Raw genomic sequence first — 25115 nt, 5'->3', positions numbered from 1 at the left:
TCCTTTGCTCTCTCTTTGCTTCTAACTCCACGCTCAATGACTCAGGGACCTTACCGCCCACTATTCCGCATTGCGGGTTTTCTATGCCTGAAGTTCGATTCGAACAGATTGGTGTGCGGAGGGCCTTAATCTCCCTTGATACCCACAAGTCAAGTGGTCCTGACGGCCTTCCCTCGATCGTTCTTAAGACCTGTGCTTCTGAGCTGACTCCGGTGCTTACACGGCTCTTTCGACTCTCGTACTCCTCGGGCGTAGTTCCAAGCTCATGGAAGACTGCGCATGTTCATCCCATTCCCAAAAAAGGTGACCGCTCTGAACCATCCAGCTACAGACCTATCGCAATCACTTCTTTATTTTCAAAGGTAATGGAGTCTATCATCAATAGGCAGCTCTTGCGATATCTGGAGGAGCACCAGCTAATTAGTGATCGTCAGTATGGCTTTCGCCGTGGCCGCTCGGCTGGTGATCTTCTTGCCTATCTAACTCATAGGTGGGCCGAAGTTGTGGAAAGTAAGGGAGAGGCATTGGCCGCTAGCTTGGATATAGCTAAGGCCTTTGATAGGGTTTGGCATAGGGCGCTTCTTTCGAAACTACCGTCATACGGTTTGCCCGATGGCTTATGCCGATGGCTGGCAAATTTTCTTGTAGGACGTAGCATTAAAGTCCTAGTTGACGGAGCGTGTTCCAATCCTAGACCCATCAATGCAGGCGTTCCGCAAGGTTGTGTCCTTTCGCCGACCCTGTTCGTTCTGCATATCAATGACCTGTTGAATATCGACAACATCCATTGCTATGCAGACGACAGCACCATCGACACATTATATTCCGGCCATCCGAACATGTCTCGATCTGAAGTCGATGAGAGTCGCAACATACTTGTTCTCGAAATTGAGTCGATTCTGGAGAAGGTTTCTGTGTGGGGTAGTAACAACCTTGTTAAGTTTAATCCTACAAAGACTCAGGTTTGTTCGTTTTCTGCCAAGAAAGATCCTTTTGTCGTATCTCCCCAATTTGAAGGCGCTCTCCTTAGTTCGTCACACAGCCTCAGTATCCTTGGGGTTGGCATTTCGAAAGAAGTCCAATTTCGCAGTCATCTGGAAGAAAAAGCCAAACTGGCTTCCAAAAAGCTGGGTGTTTTGGGTAGGGCTAAGCAGTATTTCACTGAGGTGCAACGTATGCAGCTCTACAAAGCTCAAGTACGACCTCATATGGAATACTGCTCGCATCTCTGGGCCGGTGCTCCCAAATACCAGCTTCTTCCTTTTGACCAAATTCAGCGAAGGGCTTGTCGAATTGTCAATCTCCAATGTCTTACTGATCGGCTTGATTCTCTATCGCTACGCAGAGACATTGCGTCTCTTTGCGTTTTTTACAAAATTTATTACGGAGAGTGTTCTGAAGAATTGTTTGGGTTGATCCCTCCTGCCTCTTTTCAACACCGTACGAGCCGAACGACCTCTAAATTTCACCAGCATCATCTTGATGGTTGGAGGTCTTCCACGGTCCGCTTCACTAGGCATTTTCTTTTGCGAACTAGCGAACTGTGGAATCGGCTCCCGGGGGGGGTCTTCCCTCAGAGATACGACCTCCAAATTTTTAAAAAACGAGCCTACTCCTCCCTCAAAGGCCGGCAACGCACCCACTAAAATGGGTGTCTATGGGCTGCGTGGACTACCCTTTTTGGTCGTCCCGCAAGCTCGTTTGCCCCCCTATTATATAAAAAAAAAAAAAAAAAAAAAGTAATTGTAAACATCCTTCAAGTTTTTGAAGTAGCTATTTTATAAGGCGTCTAATTTATTGTAACAATTATTATTCTAAGTTGTTTCTAACAAAATTATTTTGGTTCTTATATAATATTTAACAAGAACTTTACTTTTGCAGTAAATGATATAATGCTTATGTAATTACGTTATTACAGATCTGTGTTTGTCCACTATAAAATTTTCTTGTTTATGCGGTCATGGAATACGGTAATATAAATGTACTTAAAACGTCATTAATGTTATAAAAATGTAAAACCACCATTACTTACCATTAGTATTAGGTACTATTTTTAATTATTAGGGTTGCTTGTTAGCGATAAGGCCGCCCGTTGAATACCTAACAATTAATGTTATTTGTTTTTATTTTAATGTAACGAAGTTTTAACAAATAAATAACCGATTTTGTTATACCCTAGATAACTAAAGCTCGCGTAGAAATATGTTCTTACTTCGCCAAAATGGATTTAAACATGTGCAATCTGACGAGGCATCACCGGAAATGCACAAGGTATGTTGAACAAATGTCAGTCGAACTATTTCAGAGTCAGACGGACATTTATTGGAACGGATTTTGACGAATTTAATATACAATTTTCATGTCTGTATTTTAATTTTTACGGAGGTCTAAGATTTTAACAAATTATTGTGTTTACGATCTAGTAGTTCATTTTATCAAATTTTCTTATTTTATCAGTAAAAGTCATCAGTAAAAACCCCAGGGATTTTTATAAGGTTAATCTTGACCTAGAAAATTACTAATCTGAACAAAATGTATTGCTTATACGTGGTTTCAATAGAAGTTTTTCAGTAGAACTACTTTCAATAGGAAGTTAACAAGTGATATTACCGTATGTGATCGCTGGGTATATTAGAAGTATAAGCTAGTTCTGGGTTTGTTAGCCAGTGTAAAAATTATTGTTTTTTGTACCTACCCACCTTTGCAAAGATGTTCAGGCTTAAATAGGTATTTAAGCTTTGCTAATTATTAATAAAGTAGACGCAGAAACAATGATGTTCCATATCTTATGACATGACCTTATGTACCAACCATCACTGTTCTATGAATGATTATAATATTAGTACCAATATTAGCACCGTCAACATTATGACTCCCTTCATTTACACTTCACACAAACTCTATGAATTGTATTTCTCAATACCTCGCTCTATACTTTCTGCTCATTATTCCTGTATTCTTGTATCTCTTGTGGTCTTATAAATCTAAACAAACCATATTAAATATGCGACTCTTAAATTCGACCTCTATATTACATTAATGGCCGTTACTGTTCTCTACCTTTATTTTCGTACTCTCTGGAGGGCCTTCAATCGTAACGAATGTTATCTGTGATTTTTGTTTCCATTTTGTTTTCGATACGTTTATTTCTGGAACGCTTACTCAACTTCCTGTTCATCGGTTCATTTTGAATGCCAAAGAAAAACATCTTTTGATATATATTTTTAATTTCCTTTGAGAACATTGAGTTTTATATTTGAACATATAGTATTACTAGTTATCACATTGTCATGTAATTATTTAAATAATCTACTATCGACCATTATGAAAACACAGGTATAGATTATTGCTTCTTTTGTATGGTATCGTATAAGTAAAATATTAATTGATTTATTTATTATATAGTATGGATTATTTATAAGGAAGTAATGTGGAAAGTATAAATAGTATACAAAAAATATAACTAATAGTACTAATTCAAATAGCTAAAAGAAATCCCACAGGCAAATATCTATATATATAAAAGAAAGTCGTATTTGTTACAACACTTATAACTCGAGAACGGCTGGACCGATTGCCATGGTTTTTGATTTGTTGGATTTGTTTCCGTCCCGAATAGCAGAATAAGCAATAAAATATCGGATAAGTTATCGAATAACAATAAATAAATTAATTAATTTTACGAATGCAAAAACCATATGGTGCCATCTGTTGACAAAACTACGCATCATTTTACGTCGAATTCGTCTCAGTTCAAGAAATTCCGATCTTGAGGTGAATGAGGAGATGCATAACCATGCTTTGATCCTGATCAAAAGATGTTGGATATCAGAAAGTGCTTAACATGCAGTATCGCCATATTGACGCTAGAGAGAAGATGCCTAATGTGTAAAACTGCCATTCTTCTTTCGCAATGGCAAGCAATAAAACATTTCTGTATTTGCAAAAGAGTTGTATTAATGTAATACTTAACATTAATGAAATCCTAAAATAAGTTAAATTAAAGTAACAACGATATTATAAGGTTGTAGGGCGAAACGAACTTAGCCAGGTCAGCTAGTAATGATATAAAGTATTTGATATGTGACATAAAGCCGTAAGTACGAAACATAGTTCGATTTGATTGATAAAGTGCTGTATAATAAATGTCATAAAGCTGCTTATTATAAGCTATTTGTGCTGATATTATTAATGAACATTTAATTTTAAATGCGCCTGTTAATAAGATAATATTTAGATATAAATTCAATGTTACTACTTGCAATGAATTCATAGGGGCTTGTTAGCGTGTCTTAAAAATAAAAGAAAATATATAATGATGTACTGTTATATAACATTAATATTGTATTTACAATAGCCCTCTGCAAAATAGGAGTGTTTTATAATTAAGCAGGAATTATGTTTCAGCGAGTCTTTGTGCTATTGTCATCCCCAAGACTCTTCAAGACAATGGGTTGTCTTATCGGCATTTGTATGTATGCTGTGAGACGACGGAAAGTTTATTGCTATGATATATATTATGAATATTTTAACGTTATATAATATTTGTTTAAGTAAATCTAAGAAATAGGATAACGTATAACTAAAGTTCAGTTTTTGACAGAGCTTTTATTCTAATATATAGCATATCTAATTATATAAATAAGTAGTGTTGGCCTAGTAGCTTCAGCGCATGACTCTGATTCCTAAGGTCGTAGGTTCGATCTGTGCACTAATGTGTTTTCTTTCTATGTGCGCATTTAACATTCGCTCGAACGGTGAAGGAAAACAGCGTGAGTAAACCAGCTTGCCTTAGACCCGAAAAGTCAACAGCATGTGTTGGGCACAAATGGCGATCAGTGCCTTGCCTATTAGATCGATAAATGATCATGAAACAGATACAGAAATCTGAGGCCCAAACCTTGGAAAGATGTAGCGCCAATTGTTTTTTTAAATTATAACATAATTTCGCCTTTTAATTCGCTGTATGGAAGTATGTTGGCAATGCAAATATAAAACGTGATTAGCTAAGTTCTGGTACATATTTCAACTCATCCAAACTTATTTTATTAACTTACTATTGCTTTTAATAACGGCGGGATATTTTTTATAACACAAGAGAAGAAATACTCGTGCAGGTCCGGTGATAAAGATCACTATCGATCACACTGAAAGCATCTGTTACAATTTTTCAAATTATGTTACTGTCGCATTCTCTCCTTTGCGCCTCCTTTAAAATCATAATTTTCATATAAAAGTTCCACATCGAATTTGCACTCTTTATAGCAAACAATGGATAGTTTTCACCCAGCCGTAAATTTCTTATAATAACCTCTAATAAAAGTGCTTTGAAGTTGACACGTTCTTACAAAATTCTCACTGGAAAATCGAGCGCATAAGCGTATAAGTAGTGCCATTCCATTATCGTACGGATGCAGCGCGGTAATGACATCCTGTGCTACGATGAACAGAAGATTACTACGTATTTGTATTGTGTTTGCTTCATTAGGGATTTATGGTGTATTTCCCCAATCTATGGTAAGGGTTTTAAATTTCCTTTACATTTACCTGTATGATACACACTAGCGTTGTAAGGTATGTTGATATTTTTAATGACGCAAAATCAGAGATTATGTCATAGATTGATATAATAATAATAAATCGTTTATTTGCAAAGAAAGTGGTACATTCAGATTAATTAATTAAAAAAAACCGCAATCAGCCTTTATGTGGCATCAAATGCAAATGTCATATTAATAAGACCAGGTATTAATAATTTTTATTTTTTATTGGACAATTCACACCAATTGACCTAGTCCCATGGTAAGCTGGTGAAGCTTGTGTTATATATGATACACATATAAATACATATTTAAACACCCAAGACCTAAGCACAACACCAAATGCTCATCACATCGATGTTTGTCTCAGCCGGGGATCGAACCCGGGACCCATGGATTCGCAGTCAGGGGTACTAACCACTAGACCAATGAGCCGTCATATTAATTATCATAATGTCATATTAATGAGAACAGTTAAGTTATTTATAATTGTTGTCATAATTTATGGTCTTAATACCGTTACATAATTTATGGTCTTACTACGTTATAAAGGCACCTTGTCTTTAAAAATCTAATCACCTTCCCCTTGCAAGCATTACACGGCAGTGGTCTATAACTTCTGGGTAGGCGATTAAATTGTTTGATAGCCATGTCGTAACAATGTTTAAATTGTTGATATATCCGATAGAGGGCTGATCAATTTAAAAAAAACCTTTCGCGTACCTTATCTGCATTAGGTGAATCAGTATGTTTAAATTATTATATAATATATAAAATTCTCGTGTCACACTGTTCGTTCCCATACTCCTCCGAAACGGCTCGACCGATTCTTATGAAATTTTTATGCATATTTAGATAAGTCTGAGAATCGGCTGCTATGTATCTTTCAAATCCTAAGTGATAAGGGGTTGAAAGACCTGATAAGACCACGCCAAAAAATTTTTTTTTATCTTTTAGACAAACTTTTTTGTTTTTATTATTTTATGATACATACATCATAAAATACATACAATCTATTTTCGTCTACATTCATTTGATCAACCCCTATTTTTTGAACTGAACAGTCTCTGGGGGTAACATAGAAAAATGTTCCATGTTGTTATGTACTAAAAAGGTAGGCTAGGCATTAAGGAGAAACGAAGTTCGCAGGGGCAGCTAGAAGTATCTATATATCAATGTATAACAGTGCCACGAGATAGGCTGAGGATAGAGCGATGTGGGGGCAGAAAGTCGATGTATCGATTAGGTCTTCTAAAAACAGGCACGAGTTTCAGTAATGATATAGTAATTCTTTAGAAGTAATGACTACGAAAAAGAAGTTAAAGTTAAGTATGTTCTCTGTATTTGGAATGTAAATTTTTTATGTATCGCAATTGTAATATATTTTAAAACATTTAATGTGTATGTGATGTAGTGTGTTCACCTGGTAGACTAGTAACTATTTTAATGACGCATCAATCATGTTACAGTGGTGTTGTTATGAAAGGTGAACGCGTTTGTATCACATAGATGATTCAGAAAGCTATATAACTAATGTTAAATCGCGAGTCTGTAGATCTACTTAGTTTAATGCACCAAACAATCTGCACTTAAATTATGTGCCTAAGTTTATGTACTTGTATTCTCTCGTGTCTTAAGGTTGACGTAGCAAAGCGTTACGACATTGAAGCAAACGTACCGAAATTGTGGTTATTAAAATATTAATAATGAAAATTAATATTCGCTACTTCTTACATACGTAAATATTTTTTTTTAAGTCAAAGATCAACACTGACTGTTGAACTTTGGTGAATCAGTTCCTTCTAACTGATTTTTACATTTCACATATTAAAACTTTGTCATATTGTAAAAAAAAAATCAGAAGCTTAATAAAACCAATACAGTAGGCAAATGGGTTGTATGTTTGGATTATTTTATATTTATAAGTTAAACATTTCATTATCAACATGTATATAAAACATTGTTCTACTTTTATTCAATATATACTTCGAGTTAAATCACAATAATACTCGAGAAAATCTTACTATATAAAATTAAAAATATTAAAAGCACACTCAAATTTTAATGCAATAAGTGCAAGCTGGGCTCTCCGTGAAACTGCAATAAAGTGAAAACACTGCACAGTGCATAGCGAACAACAGAAACAAACGCTACTAATGAAGCTGCCTAACTTTAAGAATCGGCACAAGTTTACACTTCAGTTTATTTGTTCTGTTCCTTGGAATATGAGTGCTGCCAGTTTTCATTATACGAAAACTTTACTGACAAGTGAGGTACACATCACTCAAGAAAACGAAAATATTGTATCACACGTACGTACGTTCAGAGCAGTGTTGGCCTAGTGGCTTCAGCGTGCGAGACTCATACCTGAGGTCGTAGGTTCGATCCCCGGCTGTGCACCAATGGACTTTCTTTCCATGTGCGCATTTAACATTTGCTCGAACGGTGAAGGGAAACATCGTGAGGAAACCGACATGTCTTAGACCCAAAAGTCGACGGCGTGTGTCAGGCCCTGGAGGCTGATAACCTACTTGCCTATTAGATTTAAAAGTGATCATGAAACAGATTCAGAAATCTGAGGCCAAGACCTAAACAGGTTGTAGCGCCACTGATTTATTTTCGTTCAACAATATAATATATTTACGATAACAGAGATTAATTTATTGTTTTGGTCTTATGAAAGGAAATATAGATGCCGAAGGCAATAAAATGCTACTACACTATTGAAAGGTCCTGCTATAATATTCTCAAGAGGCTTCTGTATCAATGCTTAGGGCTGTGCCGGACGATATATACGGGTATGTATATAGGGTATACCTACCATATAGGGTATAGAGGGTAGGTATATAGGGTATTGCAGTATAAATAGGGGCCCGCCAAACTTCTTATTACTGTTGAGGTACGCGGTTTTGTTTATATGTATTATTAACTTCTTTGTTTAACAACATATTAATAAAATAAAACATAAAAATTGCCTATATTCGGGAACTAATTTTATGATTTCATTAAGTTTATATTTATTATTAATATATTGGTATGACCTCCAACGGAGTGACGGCCAAATTCTTCCTCTTTACTCTTATCTTCGCTATCTATTATTTTTCAATCTTTCCCCTCTATCTTTTTGCGATATGTACATTCACAAGAAATTTAACAGATTAAAATATACTAACAATTACTAAATGTTATTACAGTTAAATATTTTAGCGTCCGTTTGAGGTTAATTATTATTAAAATTAGGATTAACCACACAACCGAATATCTCTCTATTTATTTTATTTTACATATTACGTATTTTTAACGATTTATACGATATAATTAAGACTATACATCTATTTCAAGAGTTTAATAAAGTACATTGTAATAGATAGCTTCTCTAACGATACAAACGCGTTCTTGTAGTACTTAGTAGCAAGTGGTTGGAAAGATAAATTCACCAATACTGGCAGATTCAACCGCTTATTTCGCTTTTGTTGGAACGTTATTTAACAATATAAATTATAATTAAAGCAGATTACAGATATTTATGACTGGGGATCTATTTGTTCCTTTTTGAGATAATTTGATAATGGATAGGAGAACTTCGTTTGTTTGTAAAGTATTTATAAGATGCGAATAAACACAAAATATTACGATCTTTGTAGGATCTATATGGTAAACATTGGTTATGTGTACGGGACCGAAAAGTACGTCATTGCTTTTCTATGAATTTTTTTTGGGTTTTGTTTTTTTTTTGGTTGTCTAGTATATTGTATTGTTTGCATGTTTCTTATGAAAGTGACTTTATATAACCGAAAGATGTTTCTATCAGTATATCATTTTTTTACTACTCATTAAGAACAAGAGATCGTAGACATCTTGAATATATGTTACAAGACAATAAATTAGTACTTAGTGTCTGTAGTTAGCCACAGACCCTATATGCTACTATACAAATTATTTGTATTATATATATATATATATATATATATATATATTTTTAAAGACAATTCACACCAATTGACCTAGTCCCATGCTAAGCTGGTGAAGCTTGTGTTATGGGTACTAGGCAACGGATATACATACATATTATAGATAGATATACATATAAATACATATTTAAACACCCAAGACCTAAGAACAACACCAAATCATCACATCGATGTTCGCCTCAGCCGGGGATCGAACCCGGGACCCATGGATTCGCAGTCAGGGGTACTAACCACTAGACCAATGAGTCGTCACATGTACATCGTATGTTACATATTATTAAATAATGTTGTGAAGGAAGGTAGCCCTAAGTCAGGATGTTGGTGGAGTTTGAACGTTGTGCCTCGGATGAGCAAGTAAAGCACCTGGCTACGTGATCCTTCGGTTGTGTCGGACATCCGTCCCATCACAGTATGACAATTCATTGTTTCACAGATTTATGCAGAATAATATCTGCTGTGATTATTTTATGAATAAATCGTTAAATGTTTTCGGTTAAATGGTGTCATGGTAATGAAAAAATTAATAATAAACTAGTGGTGCTACAACCTATTTAGGCCTGGGCCTCAAATTTCTCTATCTGTTTCATGATCATTTGTTAATCTGATAGGCATATAGGTTAATAGCCTATACCTGACTCACACTGTCGATTTTTGGGTCTAAGGCAAGCCAGCCTTACGATAATTTCCTTCACTGTTCGAGCGCACATATACGGAAAATCCATTGGTGCAAGCCGGGTATCGAACGTACGATCTTAGGGATGAGAGTTGCACGCTGAAGAGACTAGGCCAACACTGCTCTCACCCTGTTAAGGTGAAGAATGATATCAAATAGATCAATACTTTGGTTAAAACAATGTAACATATGTAACTGGCTTTTTTTATATGTATGTCTTTGTATTAGGTAACGAAGTGTAAATAAATAAGACTTAGTTACTTAAGTTTAGTTTTCATCGATAATAGGGTTAGTATACATGCCGAAGTTAACATCTTTTTGGAGTTTTGAAATTGCTTGTATATTGCCAAACTAGTTGTGTAGAATGAACAGCTTCATTAACGGCCCCATACACGTGATTGAACATTGAATAATAAACAATGTGCACGATTTGTGTGCTCACACAGATTGCGAACGGGTTTTATTTGCTATAGCATAGGGAAGTGGATTAGCTTGATAAATTTATTTTTATTTGTTCCATTTTTTGAATGTTTGATTTTGTATTTTATTAACTGTTATTGACAGTTTTGCTCAATTCACCGGATTTTATTAGCTTTGAAACTAAAATGAATTGCAATTTTTATGAGTTCCGTGTTTTATGACAGACGCTATACAGTCTCGAATGTTTACGTGAACTATGTTTTATGAAGCTTGAAAAGCTTACACTATTATTTATGAGTCAGTTCAAATTCAAATTCAAAAATCATTTATTCACGTAGGTAACACAATGTACACTTGTGATTCGTCATTAAAGAAATAAATATTAATGCTTCTAATTTTACATTTACTGCCAGTTCTCAAATCAAGGGCGTAGAACGGAAGAGAAGAACTGGCAAAAACTCTCCGCCACTCTTTTTAATCGCCATGTTTTTTTTTTTACACAACGTTTGTAAGGAGCTGCAACCATTACACCATGTTCCACATGACATTTTAAGTAATTAATAATAATAACATAAATTAAAAACAAAGACTTGTCCCCTATCAGCAGGAGGCATGGTGAAATAGGAGCACGCACTTACATTCTAGTGGGAACAACACGCAAACACATAGTCGAAATAATTAACATCACCTTGATTTTACACTTTGATAAAAAATAATAGTGGAAGAGAGTTTCTTGGCAGTTTTTCTCGACCGTTCTACGATCAGGTTTCAAACCTGGTAATTTAAATGATTTATTAAAACGTATAGTACGTTTTAATTTTGTTATCATTTTAAACTTTTTTAATATTTTTTTTAGTATTTTTACGAATCAAAATTTAATACCTACAAATCTAAAATTTATTACAGTCAAAATCGTCGCTGTCATAATGTAAGCACAATGTCAGCACGAATAGAACATTTTAATCCCAGGGGACCACTAGGAATTTCCTAAGTGACGAGGGTAGCATGGATAGGCTATTTTGTACACTGGGAATATCAAGCCCGTGAGGTCGTTAACATCCTCTCAAACGCCGGATGTCAATTGATGTATCGAGGGTAAAGCATATTCCTTTATATTACAAGTAAATGGGTCTAGTGTAAAAATAATCTTGTGAGAAGGGACATCAAATTTTATGGACACGTCATTTCCTGTAACACGTTTAGGAAAATTCCGAATATCGTTTTTCCGATATCTTAAAAAGTTGAAGTTAATGGCGGTTTAACGCCCGCTTATGGGAGAGGAAATGGTGATTTCTACATTTCGTTATCTAGACTTTATGCTGGAAACATCGCATATATTAATAACTTATCATGTTGTATGGTGTATAATAAAATTAAATGTTTGTAAAAGTTTCATGAAATAAATTCCAAACTCTTATATCAAATTGTTTTGTATTCGTGTTAAGAATTTCGTTTACTATATTGTAATATACTTATTATTAATATAGGCTTCTTTTTTTATTTTTAAAAAGCACACATAAAATCTAAAGTTCCCGTTTACATTAATTGTAAATAAGATGCTACGACATTACGTAGCGGCGTAGACCGTAACCGCGTAGCATCAGTCTACAAGGCCTCATTTTACGACCACAATAAAGTGGTCCGCGTAAAAGTTTAGATACACCTCGTTTGTTTTAGTTTTACTAGCGCTATTCAAGATTGCCTTTCATCAGCATCGTTGTCTCAAGGGATCAAATGAAGGCTTCATCGGCTCTATTTAACACTTTCTGAGAAACTCTAAACTATCTTAAGGGAAATTAAAACTAAAAGCTTTTACAGTTTATAAACTACATCAATTAGCTTGTTTATTTTAAGAGCCAAATGAGAAAAACATCATTACTTATACAAGTAAAGACAAATGTGCTCTTAATATGAAAAATGGCTTGGTGCAATGCAAATGTATTGGTTTTAATAATTTAATCCTATATAATTATATATGATAGTATCGACTATATATTCCACCTAAGACAGTTTTTCGGGTTGAATTCATTGAATAAAGCAAAAACTAGACATTGAGGCATAGTTCCGCTTATTCTTATTATTAGAGCTTTAATGAATCCATACATAAATTGTTTAGTTAACATTTGTTAATATGATTAATAGTTGTAAAAATTAAGTTAGTTTTTTTTGTGGTCTAGTAATGTATGGCCTCTTTTATGGTAAAAGCCTCTTCCATATTGTGTTTTCTCTGATTTTTCATAATGCATTGTTCAAATCTAATTGTCTTGTTTTGGATGAGACCTTACGTTGAAACTGCATAATTGCAATTGTTGCGACCCAAGTTATGTAACCCAACAGTAATTAAGTTACATATAAATATTTTAGTTAATAATAAAAACGTAAACAAAATATATAAAATCACCGTACACTGTAGCCAATATTGAGCCCTTTAGTTTTTACCGCACTCATAAATTGTATTTAAACATTCTCTTTTCCGATAATTTCCTATAACATAAGTGCCATTTAGATTAGTGATAAGCCAAGCCCTTAGATAAGCCGGGTTAGATTTTGTTAGCGTTGTAACCCCACTACCCGTAATTTCATGTAGTTAGCACATATTTTAAACCATTAAAGTCAGTTGATACCCAGCTTCAAACAAAGTGTTTAATAAACATATCCATACAACAATAACCGCCACCAAACATAATTCGTGGAGAGCATTTTATTATTTTCATTAAATCTACAATAGAATGAGCTAAAATTATGAATAGTGAGGATATAAAAAAAGGGTGTGTGTACTTATGTACGCGCGTATCAAGTTATACTTCTTTGGCATTATTAAAAATAGTTTTTGATTGCATGCAAATAATTTATTACAATTAAATAGTCTAAGACTGGAAAAGGAGTCATTATAGTCAATAAAGTTCAGTTTACATTTGAAAAATTAAATGAATAAATGTTTTATCTTATTCTCTTACATTAAGTGTAACATAAATTCTATTATTATTCGAATGTTGTTTTTAAATTATGTCCAATGCCGTAGCACCTTCCGTGGGCAACTTCATTCTGTTAATTTTGTGTTACGGTGCGCGCGCATCGCAAAATTTTACTCTCATCAATTTTTTATAACGCGCCTAAAGAAGTATAACTTCAAAAATAACAAGTGATTCAAATAAATAAAATTAATACGAGAATCAGTTTATACAAATTTCATGTTGTTTCATACAACCGTGGCAGTCTTCTACGGCAAGCTTCACTAGGCATTTTCTTTTGCAAATTAGCCAACTGGGAAATCGGCTCCCGGTAGAGGTATTTTCTTGGAGATACGATATCAAATTATTAAAAGAGCTTACTTCTTTCTTAGACGGCAACACACCCACACAAATGGTTACTCATGGCTACGGCGACCTGTATGCTTATTTTATAACAAAAATCTATAGTTAATTATAATTATTTTATAATTAATTTTTACGCTTTCTTTTTTCTTATTTTGTTTTCGACTCTCTTCGCTTATAACTTTGTAACTTCTGTGTTAACTTCAATATAAATATTTAAGATCTGAAGAAGTTTGTTTTTGTAGGCAGTAGAAACCAAAAACAGAAATATGGCTATCATATTTATATGAGTATATATTCCACTGATAGTCAACAACGCTGTAGTTATAGTTGTCTCAGACAACACCCGTTTAATACATTTAGTACTCACCTATGACCTAAGTTCATGTTCTAATATTGAACCCTACGTATATCTTGTTGCCTCCAAGGCATAATTTACTTAACCCAACCCAAAATGAAGTTTTAAGTTTAAATTGCCATTTATATGAAAATTAGCTTGGAGATCAATATGCATATTGATCAACTTTGATGAAGATTTTAATTATATTTTTATGAAGTTTTGAAATTAGAATGCATTAACAAGCAAAGCTTGACAGTGACTTTTAAAGTTCACTCAATTTAAATTTGTATTTCGTTTCGATTTTCGTTAGCCAAATTGTTTTCGTTAACGAGTATAAACTTGAAAATTTTGAAGGAATATTTCTGTCAAATTTAACTCGTTTATAATCGTATCATAGTATCATATGGTCGTAAATAGCAGTACTGAACATGCTGTTGCCAAAGGTGTGTAAATAATGTAAATAGTACTTAAATAGTTGAAAGTATTTCTAATAATTTTATTTTGTGTCATTTATACGCTATATTTAATAAATTACATTAAATATTCCGTTTATTTTTTCTAGAATAATCCTTTTGAGTTGGTATAATAACATCAATTTAAAGTACATATTGTAACCTTTTTTTAGATCTTGCCCTCAGATTTCTGTAAGGGTTTGATGATAATTTGTCAATATCATCTTGTCAATTTAATAGGCATGTGATCAGCCTCCTGGCCTGATACACGCTATCGACTTTTTGGGTCTAAGTCAAGCCGGTTTCCTCCTGATGTTTGATTGCACCGTCCGAGCGAATGTTAAATGCGCACATAGAAAGAAAGTCCATTGGTGAGTAGCTGGGGATCGAACCTACGACCTAAGGGATGAGAGTCGTACGCTGAAGCCAATAAGCTTCACGAGTCACTGCTCTTGCAATCTTAATTAATTCAGGTTTAGGTTTGCATACTATCTTGTAAAATCTAAACATGAGGAAAAATATTGCATTTATTTTAAATATGTTGGTAGTTCCTTCCCTTCCACCTTCTGTGCCGCAGTAAAAACTTTTTAAATGAAACCTTTCTCTTTGGTCCGTGATTGAAAATAAACAGACTGGCACGATATAATTACAAAACTGAAGATTCACTGGAAAGTAGCCATTAGAGGGCGCTTCTGAATATTACTGTTATCAAACATAGCTTATTATTGATATCTCGATACTTAAACAAGCATAGACACCTGAACTATTAGATAAAAAAATGTTAGCTATTCGGGCATTAAATCGCATAATTGCTCCTGAAAAAATGTATTAGACATTATTTATTAAACAAACAATATTTCTTGATCTCGAAACATAATTCTATTCGGGATAATAAAATAAAGGTAAAACTTTGCGAGATTGTTTTGTAAGTAAGCTGGACCGACTGGACTATTTTATTAACTAGAAAATGTTACGTTACAATACCTTAATGGTTTCATATTTAAATATTTTTTTAAATAAATGTATTTTTCCATTTCCACGCAAAATCATGCAGGCCTAAATGAGAGCGGGATCTTTTACATTTAATAATCGTTGGATTGAAATCGTACAATATTTTTTGTGCCAGCATAAATTTTGATGCGATTTTTATAATTGCATTTATACGTGCATAAAAATGGAAAACAGGAGTAATTTTTGATTACAATGTTAAATAAAGTCTGTCAGTTGCATTTACGTCGAAAGTCAGGTAATATAAATGTTAATACTGAGCTCGCAACAACTTGTAATGCAAGACTTGTTTGTTTTGTAATTTGTTAGTTATTTACATAACTTCATGAACTTATGAATAGACTGAAATAATTTTCTTTACTACGCGTTAATTGATGATTTCTTGGATCTCTAAAGCAGTTGATATTTATGTGCGACGTCTTCCCACTTTCTTACCAAAAATAAATACAAATCACCTTATTTGACGGATAAACAATTACATTTTGTACATACATTCTAAAGGTTATAAACATACACATCGTTGAGTTACACTATTCATTTCGTTAACCTCGTACATAAAATAATTCTATGAGCACTAGCGTTTAAACTAGGCCTAGCCTGTATCTTATACGCTAGTTCCTTCCAGTGTCATTAACAAATTGGTTAAGTTTTTTGTCATTAGATGTTTATTCGGGTTATATGTTTAAATAGTTTCGTGGAAATCATAAATAGTTTTGGTAAACGTGCATTTTCTTAAATTAAATTTTTCTTATTTTTTTTAATTAATTCACATAAATAACACGACGTCAAATATAAATACCAGACAATATAAAAATTGGTTGACCCTTTATGATTTCTGATGTACATATTATTAAAAAACTATAGGTAGTACAAGTTTAAAGAGAGAGAACCTTCAGATTGTTAATTAGCAAAAAGAGAACATTTGCTGTAGCTTTATTTGTAACAAGTCTGTCCTCCTACGTCAAAACTGTATTTTTGAATATCCACCCTTAAAATCCTAAATTCACTTCAAGTTCGCGAGATGTTCGCTTAATATTACTTCCATCTTAAAACAAGAGAATACAAAAATCCCGAAACGTCCTGTCATTTAATTAATAGACTCCGCGAGGAATTTATGAAATACTTTGTAAAAATCCTCTATCAAATATAATATATTTCATAGTGAAAACACCCCATTTTAAGATACATATACTAATATAGGCTGACTGAATTATAAACATGGGTGCGTAAATTCCGAAATGTATACGCATAAAGGCGGGCATCCATGTATTAAATAAATGTTTATGAACAGGATATAAAAGTTACATCTGTGTTGATATCGCGTATTACGCTGTGAAGTAGAAAAACTGATAAGCATTTTAGCATCAAACGCACGCGCCGTTGAAATGTAAATAATGACTTGTATTTACTTTCCACCTTTACCATATTTTTTATGAATGATGAAGGGGGTTGACGTGTCACCTAAAATCAATCATAAAAGCGCTGTCAATCTTTTGTATTTTATTTGAGAATACAATTGAACTTTTTCGTGTCATTAAAATTGTGCCTTTACAAATTCTTTAAATTCGTTGGCGCTTGAAATTTAAAAATATTTTTTCAAGAACTTTTTGTCGGTTAAGTCTTTTAAGTGTGAATCTTTACATTAAAATTATCAATGACAAATTTGGTCCATTCTTATAAAATATATCGAATATCTAAAAGAAATGATGTCATAAGTTCCAAACAAAAGCTCTATCTTAAACTTATATCAAAAATTCACTTATTGGATCCAAACGACGTCTTTCCCTCGTCGTAAAACCATCTGGACTACATACTAACATGTTACAGAGAACTAAGAATACAAAGATACGCTGCCAAAATGATACAATATTAATACTTATTTGGCAGAACTGGTAACTAAATTATGTTTGGTAATTAAATAAATTATGTGATTTAATTATCTTTTTAAGAGAAAAATCACAACGGAACTTTTTAGTTGAAACTATTTAAAAAAAAAATAATAATAATTTGCCAGCAGATTTACTACAAGTTTCTTTCCATGGATATTTCTTTTTTTTCTTAATTTCTTTCTCCAAGACAAGATACTCACAATTGTTCCATGTGCCTCGTACGAACTCGAATTACCTTCACAATTCGCCAATGTTTCGGGATTTATCTAACTATGACACTAAATAGAGAATGTTGATATTTTCCACCTCACCAAATAGGATGTGAGGAAATATTTGAAGCGGCGGAAAGACTTTGACTTTGTTTAGCAGTAACAATTTAGTTTTTTCTTTGAAATATTAAGTATTAATTGTCGTTTCTTTTATTTATTTTTTCTTTTTGTCTTTTAATGTACTTACTTATGTTTTCTATATCATATATATTGTTACCTGTTATGGCTTTGTATATTCTTAACTGTTTTTTAATATGTATGATAGCCGTAAGGTTACTAATAAAAACTTTAGAGGTGTCAAGGGACACCCGGATGGAACGAAATTCCTTTCGATTAATTTATATGTTAATTGGTATCATAACGGTATGATAGATTTTCTCGACACCAATCTTACGCCGAAAAAAAGCCAACATCACGAGGTGTTCCCAGGCGGTCACCCATCCAAGTACTGACCTCGCCCGACGTTGCTTAGCTACGGTGATCGGACGAGAACCGGTGTATTACAATAGCAAATAGCAAAAAAGTGTCGTGACAACTTTTCGTAAGAATTTTTTCCGTCTAGCCCCCTTTACAACGCGCGATAAGGAACTTCGTTCCAAAAAAATTAAAGTAGTACGTCAAACATAACATAATAATGTTGGACCTGCATATATTTAAAAGTTATTAGTTCAACAACAAAGCTTTAAAGCCTGATAATTATTTTATAAAAGATCCATCGAACGTGTTCGTTTAGAAACTCTTTATATTCTTCTTTAAAAATTTATTGATATCGAAGTATCATAATGAGTGAATCCTCTACGTATCGTTGCTCCGATACTCTGTGGTTCCGGGACTGGTCGTCCATTATTCAAAGCCCGCTCATAAGTTCGCTAACAATGAACACAGGTTCGCACAACACTCAAGCACTCATGATGATTATTTTTTCATATACTTTTATTCAGAGCTGGTAGTTGTAAACTTTCTTTGTTGGTACAAGGAAGTCTTTTGTAGTCTCATTGCTTAGCGGGTCACGTTATCATAAATATACGAACAACGGGGTTAAACTTTGTGATTTGTTTTGCATGATTTAATACCTGCGCCGTTTTGTTATATCTTATTAATATAAGATTATACCACCGGCTAATTATGACACATACTCGTATTTTGACTCAAAGTACCCATACATAATATTTAATCAAATTAAGCGGCTACTAGCTCATAAATAAAATAATTGCAGTAATGTCTGAAATGTCATGTTTCATCGCCGATTAGGGAAAATTTTAGGATCTATGATTCCCGTATGTCAAAGTATAGTCCGCGCCACCACTCATTGCCGACGGGAACACTGGAACTAAATTTGTCGTTACAGTGAAATGTTATTTTATTCGTTTTAAGGTAAAACAATAGAAGCAAATCTGAGAAACTAGTTAGTAGCAAATTTCATATTAATTATGTTACGTTGGGGTAAATTAGCCTTGCACCTAGCACTAGCAACATATTACTACGCCGCGCTACTCGCTAGCGCCGCGTCTATCGGCATTCTATGTCGTTTTTGACATAGGTACGCAAGTCGTAATTAATGCTGTCTTGTGAGTTATCTTATCCTAGTCTAAGTTCAAGCAGTGTTAGCCTAGTCATTAAATAAGTGCTTCTCAACCCTAGAGTCGTTCAACATTGGGATTTGCATATGCGCAATAAAAACGTGCTCGTGAATAAAAGAAACATCCAGAAGAAACCGGCATATCAAAAGTCTATGACGTAATTGATAATTACAAATACAAAAGATTTGTAGTGCCGCTGATTATGAATTTGCATCATTTACTACTACATTATATCATAGTATAAGATCCCGATATACAACGACCTTCACCGAGATGCTTATTTAATGAAACGTATTTTATATTTAATTTTATATGTCAATAAATATAATCCATATGGGTTGCCTAGCAAATTTCAGTCCAGAGTATGTTTAATTAATATTAAAAAAAATTTTTTTTTTATTAATATTAAAAATATAAATAATAGATCCCAATAATCTTTGAAATATAAAATAAAAATATTTTTTTTTAATATTTTTTATAGTTCAAGGAAATTCCTGTTCCTAAAACCAAGATTAAGAGTTCTTGAAATTGTTATTGAAGTTTATTTTTCAGTTCACGTCGATAATCCCGATTAGCGGAAGTAATTCAGCACAGAAATAGTTTCCACTTCGTTTTATTTCCACATTTGACGATAATTGACTGTTTGGTAGAAACGTCCCCAAACAATTTATATATTTCAAATAATTTTTAAATCAAAGAGCTCAAAGAAATAAGTCCTTTTAAGTTTAATAAATAATTATTCAGCGACGTTACTTTTTACGGATATTAGTCTCAGACTTCTGCATAATTGCATTTTTATTTGATACATACATATAATTTATACAAAAAAATTTGTTTCTTTTCTAATGGGTGTCCCAACTAGAACGCAATTTTTAAATTTTAAATAAAACACAGATATTTAAAAAAAAAATCGTGAAACTTCACTATATCGTAAAGAAGACAGTATGAGGTTATGTATGGAACAAGATATCGTGCAGATGGCCGCCACGGCTTTGCTGGCACACACGGGATCTTTTAATGAAATTTTCAATGACCTTTTTGCATAAATGCTGCGGTATTTCATTAATGCAGCGTCCAATTTCCTCTTTTAAGGCTTGAGTCGTCGTAGGCTTATTCGCGTAAACCATCGTCTTCAAAAAACCCCAAAGAAAAAAATCTAACGGTGTTAAATCGCACGATCTAGGCGGCCAATTCTGGTCTCCAAAACGCGAAATAACACGACCGGGAAATGACTGATGCAGCAATTGAATTGTTTCTCGGGCTGTATGACATGTGGCGCCGTCTTGTTGAAACCACATGCCCTCCACATTCATTTCTTCAATTCTGGGCAAGAAAAAACTGGTTATCATTTCACGATACCGAACACCATTGACTGTTTGCGCTTGACCTACCTCATTTTCATAAAAAAAAGGTCCAATGATTCCTCCAGCCCAAAAACCACACCAAACAGTGACACGTTGAGGATGCATTTGCTTGTCGTGAATCACTCGAGGATTTTCCTCACCCCAAATGCGACAATTCTGCCTATTGACGAAGCCATCAAGATGGAAATGGGCCTCGTCACTGAAGATGATTTTATCGGCAAAATCAGCATTTTCATGTTGTCTCTCCAATACCCAATTAACGAAGTCCCTTCGCTGTCCATGGTCAGCTGGCTTCAGTTCCTGAGTCAATTGAACTTTGTATGCATGAAGATGCAAATCTTTCGTCAAAATTCGCTGCATAGTGGATTTGGAGACACCAATTTGCTGAGCTCGGCGTCGAATTGAGGTGGATGGAGTTTGAGCGACATCATCACGTACAGCTGCGACATTTTCGGTCGATCGACCTGGTCGAAGGCGCGTTGTTGTCTTTACATCACTAACAGATCCAGTTTTGGCAAATTTATCCATTAATCTTTTTACAGTTGACTCTTTTGGAGCATTATTGTGACCCCACATTGATCGCAATTTGCGAACTGTAGCCGCAAAACTTTCACCATTTTGGTAAAACAATTTCACAATGAGAATGCGTTGTTCATTCGTGTAGCGCTCCATTTTTACTAACCTCGTATCTTCTACTAGCAAAAAATAACAATTGTTGAAATGTCAAACAATGACACTTCGAATGGCGTCAAATTTAAAAATTGCGTTCTTGTTGGGACACCCGTTAGATGAATGATTCGAGTTAGTCTAAACCATGACTATTTTATAAGTCTGCATTTTTTTAGTTGTTTTCGCCTTTTTAGTTTGGTTTACTAATAATTTTTAGGTACAATAAAGTTCCCATTTAACACTCGTTCGTATGGGGATCATCTTGAGGAAACCGGCTGCCTTACATTTAAAAATGACGGCGTATATGACGGCGGCACAGGCGACAAGAGTAATCACCTAATAGTCTATTACAACAAAAAACATATGATCACGAAGCAGATACTGAAATCTAAGGCCCAGACCTGCAGAAATGCACTTGATTAATACTAACCATTAAGCTATACGTTCAAATAGAGAAATGGAGCTTAGAATCAGTTTCTCAATAATGTGGCAGAGAGCTCGTTAATCAGCTCCTGATGCACCACAGATAACGCTAGAACATTGCTTTAATTGTATTTTATATATATTGATATGTATATCTCAGGTTTTTTTCTCAGGTCCCATTCTTTGTCAACGAAGTTCATGAGATGGTATTGTTTGCTGATGACACTTCACTTCTATTTAAAGTGAATAGGAATAACGTATTATTGGACGATGTAAACAATTCTATCTCTCGTATAGTTAACTGGTTTAATGTAAATAACTTATTGCTTAATGAGAATAAAACAAAATGTATTAGATTTACAACTACTAGCGTAAAGCGAGATATTGGTAACCTGAAAATTAAGGACAGTGAACTAAACTTTGTTGACAAAACTGTTTTTCTAGGCATAACAATAGATAGTAAACTCCAATGGGGCCCACACATAGAGACTCTTTCGAATAGGCTGAGCTCTGCAGCATATGCAGTAAAGAAAATCCGACAGTTTACTGATGAGGACACGGCTAAAATTGTGTATCATAGCTACTTTCATAGCGTTATGTCGTACGGCATTTTATTGTGGGGTGCTGCTGCAGAGGTTCAATCCATATTTGTGCTGCAGAAGCGGGCTGTTCGGGGAATTTGTTGTGTTTCTCCGAGGGAGTCGGTACGGAATAACTTTAAGGAATTAAATATTATGACACTATCTGGTCAATATATTCTTGAAGCCTTGTTGTATGTCCAAAAAAATATAAACGATTTTAAAACAAATGGTGACTTTCACCAGTATAATACGCGAAATAGAACTAATTTGAGTGTACGACCAACCAGGCTCCAAAAGATAAACCACTCCTTATATGGAAATTGTATTCGTTTTTACAACAAACTCCCAAGCGCAATTAGAGAATTATCACTAAATAAATTCAAAGTCCTCGTTAAACGAAAATTAATCAACAAAGCTTTTTATAAATTTGAGGACTACTTAAATGATCCTAATCCTTGGGATTGAATTGCTCCAGTTCAAACAATTTGTATGACAATACTTGGCGATTAAAAAGAGTGGCGGAAAGTTTCTTGCCAGTTCTTCTTACCCGCTCTACGCCCTTGACTTGCGAACTGGTAGTAAATGTAAATTTACGATTAATTTAACTTGACTATTCAAAAGTGTACTTGGTTACCTACTTGAATAAAGATATTTTGAGTTTGAGTTTGAGTTTGTTTACAATTCAGATCTTAGGGTGCGTACAGACTATGTAACATATTATATAACTTGTGTTTTATAACACGTCCACATTATGTAACCTTGTTATTTAACATTATAACATAAAACAATACTGTACACATTAGAATAACAATGCGATATAACAATGTTATATATTTATTTATTATTTATTAACACTTCGTTGCATATACATTAATATAGTACAATTGACATAATTAAATAAAAAGGAGAGCAACTGGCGGCCTTATCGCTTTCGAGCGATCTCTTCCAGGCAACCACTGTGAGAAAAGAAAAAAAAAAGTATTAAATTACGTAAACAAGAAGTGCAAAAATAGGTACATGTATTAAATATAGTTGTTCAGAAAAAGAAACTAAACAGGAACAAAGAACAAACTAAACTAATAAAGGATACTATTGTCGTTTGTCGTTCTCCAGTGCTATCCACAATGTCGACACGAGAGGACGTCTTGCTGGCTGCGGCAGCGACTGTTGTAATTTTAAATAACAAAAGAAAAACAAAAAAAACGTAGATGCTGGGTTCGTCCTAGTATACATATCAATAACATGTTATATAACATTCAGTGTCCACATTATCTGAAACATGTTGTATAGCAATGTTGTATAACATGTTATGTTACATAGTCTGTACGCACCTTTATATAGATTATCATTCTCTAAATTATAGAATAAATTATGAAACAATATTCTTCTTTTGGGGCTTCTCGATTACTGGAAGTTGACCGTCAGTCTCGAGAAGCGTGTCTTGTCCTGAGCCAGATGCAGCAATTCTTCCGCAATCGCAATGCACGTCCACTCCCTAACGTTGCGAAGCCATGATTTTTTTCCTTCTACCAACACGCCGTTTACCTTGGATTTTCCCTATTATAATTAATTGAAGGAGATGGTAGCGGTTATGACGCAACACATGGCCCACGCAACTTTCCGTTGTTTAATGTTCTGCAAAAGTTTTTTCGACATTCCAACTCAATTAAGAACCTTCTGGATTCAGCCTTTACGATGATACAATATTGCTAAACTACTTAATACTAGTCGCATTAAATAAAATATAATAACACAATTTGAACACCAATATTAGAAACATTACAAAACATCTATTATGTGGTCAGCATTCAGTTAATTTTATTCGAATTTGTCAATTCAACTCAACCATTAAAACTAAGGCAATGTTTTAGTTATCAAACATATGAAATAACTCAAAAAGAAGCTAATTATATAAAGACTAAATCATAAAACAAGAAGCAGCACATGCTCCAAAATGGATTTTCTGTGTATTCAAAAGTTTCATCAATTCCAAGCATACGTTTGCAAACTTGAAAATTCAGCGAGACGTTACGTTGATTCAAAAACTTTCCTTACATTATATTTTAAACAAATGCTTACGCAGTTTGAATATTTACAAATGTTATTATTTTAATGGGTAACACCGATGCCTATGTAGGCATCAGTTTGACTTTACTAAATTGCGTTCTCTACATACAAGTTATGTTCTAGAAATACCTAAATCGCGAAATTTGAGACATTTTTTGAATTTTAATTAATTATCGGCGGACTTTAAAGACTTATTGGGTTCTTTCATGATATAATTTTTCACTGCGAACCATACCATGAAGCGTCCGTGCGTTTTATTGATTAAATTACGATTATTTGATCTGTCTTTATTGTTATTATTATTTAAATAAATCGGTAAAAAGAAGTCACAGTCCTGAAATAGCGTTTTCACAACAGCAGGAGAGAGCACACATGTTTTTTTATGTAATAAGTTTAAGTTTATAGTATAATTAGTATATCGTGACATGTGCCGTTTATGATTGATATTTTATCAAAATATCCTATGAACGGTTTATTAAGATCAATTAATTAAATTTTGGTAGAATTTAAAGACTTATTGGGTTCTATCGTGATAGGATTTCTCATACCAAGTGA

Source organism: Pieris napi, chromosome 5 (assembly GCF_905475465.1).
Source record: "Pieris napi chromosome 5, ilPieNapi1.2, whole genome shotgun sequence".
Lineage (NCBI taxonomy): Eukaryota > Metazoa > Arthropoda > Insecta > Lepidoptera > Pieridae > Pieris > Pieris napi.
The sequence above is the reverse complement of the archived record's forward strand: the minus strand, read 5'-3'. Positions refer to the sequence as shown.